The sequence below is a fragment of the Panthera tigris genome, chromosome A2, assembly GCF_018350195.1.
Source record: "Panthera tigris isolate Pti1 chromosome A2, P.tigris_Pti1_mat1.1, whole genome shotgun sequence".
Taxonomy (NCBI): domain Eukaryota; kingdom Metazoa; phylum Chordata; class Mammalia; order Carnivora; family Felidae; genus Panthera; species Panthera tigris.
In genome coordinates, this window is record NC_056661.1 from 96,209,539 (window position 1) to 96,211,694 (window position 2,156).

The 2,156-nt window shown below is 37.9% G+C and overlaps 1 pseudogene; it reads left to right on the top strand.

The window, feature by feature from the left end:
- The first annotated feature begins 545 nt into the window (after nt 1-545).
- LOC102967374 lies at nt 546-986 on the top strand (annotated as a pseudogene).
- The last annotated feature ends 1,170 nt before the right edge of the window (nt 987-2,156 follow it).

Sequence of the window (2,156 nt, forward strand, 5' to 3'; positions counted from 1 at the left end):
AAACTAAAGTTTTGATTCCTCCTAGACCTCCCATGCTCCTTATAACTCAAAAAGGCACCCACAACGAACCATACGGGAGTCAATGAATCATCCTTGATGTTTTCTGTATATCATCTTCCATATATAATCACACGTTATATATTATGAATCCCACCTCCATAGTGTCTCCTAAAAGCTTCCACTTCTCTTTATTACTTTTCTTCTACCTTAATCCAAGCTATTATCATCTTTTGCCTGGAACAATGCATTTTCTTCCCATGACAGTCTTGTTTTCACTCTCATCACCTCTGGTCCATCCTCTAGAGCAGGACCTCCTGCTATCTGGTATAGGACCTTCTATGAATGGTGAATGGTAAAAGTGGATGGTGCCTCCCTGAGTTGCATGCATCATGGCTCTGATCTGAAGTAATCTTCTGAAAATAGACATCAGCTTCAGCTCAGTTCTTGGATAAGAAAGCTAGCGGCATGGGCCCGGGCAGTGGTCCTGGTGGGTTTCTTAGCAGTTGGTGGTCTGAGGCCAGGACTCAAGTAGCAGTGGCATTACTATGATGAGCAGGCGGCCAGGGAAAGTGCCCTTATAGTTTCTGCCGCATGAGGCCTGGAGTCTTCCCCAGCCCAAGCTGACCGACCTGTGGCTTGTCCACTTCTGCTTCTTGGGTGACTGCTTTGGCCTGATTGATAATGCGATCTGGCAGAGGCTGGTGGTGTTGGCCGGTTTGCATTGCCAGCTTCTATATGTTACTTCCTTTGTTTTTATTGGATATGATCTTTTAAAACATCAAGACTACAAATATGCTGTGAAGGACCATGGTATGTTTACATATGTAAAATCACATCCTGAGGATTTTCCTGAAAAAGATAAGAAAACTTATGGTGAATTTCTTGAAGAATTCCATCAGTGCATTGAAGTCTTTAAAATGCATACTTTGGTTTCACTGATGCCAGTGGTTTCTGAATTTTGTGGAACATGTTTCCATGATATTTGAAGTTTATGTTAATCTGTCTGTTAACACCTTGTGATTGAAATGGTTCGTCATGAAAAAAATTACATAAAAATCAACCATGATTCTCTCCACTTAATTTTTTCAGCGGCGTTCACCTTCTTTTAAATTTTAAAATACTAAACTTGCCTGTAAATTGCTTTATGATCTGACCCTGCCCTCCCTCCTTACTGTGCTCTGCCATACAGAGTTTTTTTCATGCTTTGAATGTCTTGAATTCCCCTTATTTCCAGCCAGAGCCTTTTCAGATGCCATTCTTTCTTGCTGGGAATATCTTTCTCTGACTAGTCACCTGGATAAAATCTATTTAGTTTTCATGTCTTTGCTTAAAGATCATTTCTTTGTGGAAGCATTCCCTGACATGTCATATCAGTTGAGGTATACTCATTAGAAACTCCCATAGACACTGTTTTTCCTTCTAACCTTTATTGCAGTTGTAAGCTTCAGAGGACAGAGACTGTCTGCTTCATTTATCTATACATCTTCAGTGGAAAACAATAGACACTCAAAAAATATTTGTTTAAATGAATGAAATATTTGGACTCTCAATGAAAACCGCAACTAAATTATTTATATAAGGAATTTACTTTCCGTCATGAATTGTACTGGCTGCTTACATAGTCAAAAGTAATCATTTAATTGCAAAACTGTATTTTATCCTATGTCCTGTTAGCAAATAGACTTATCTAAAGATGATTCTAAGTGGCATTTCAAACATACTCATATTAGTTTCAGAAAATGTGGTTGGACCGACTTATTGTATGTCTTAGGTCTTTGTTAAGTGACAGTGTGATGTAAAAGAATGTTTTTAAGGAGATCTCCATAAAAGATTTGCAACTAATCCAGCAGGCAGTTTTGAAATTATATCTTTATTTTCAGCAAGTTGCATGGCTTTAAAAATAACATCATCTAGACTATACACCAGTGCAATTTGATATCCTCGTAGTTAGAATTACTGAGTCTTTACCAACTGTGAAAGCAAGTAAGACAGTGAGTAATAGGCAAGCAATAAATATGTCAGAGGATCTTATTGAACACAGCCTTGGGATTCTGTTTTGCTGGAGGCACAGGAATTTTAGAAGCAGTGAAATGTTTTTGATTTAAGTAATTGTTCTATTGGATTTATCTCATTTATCTCAAATGTGAAAATGCCAG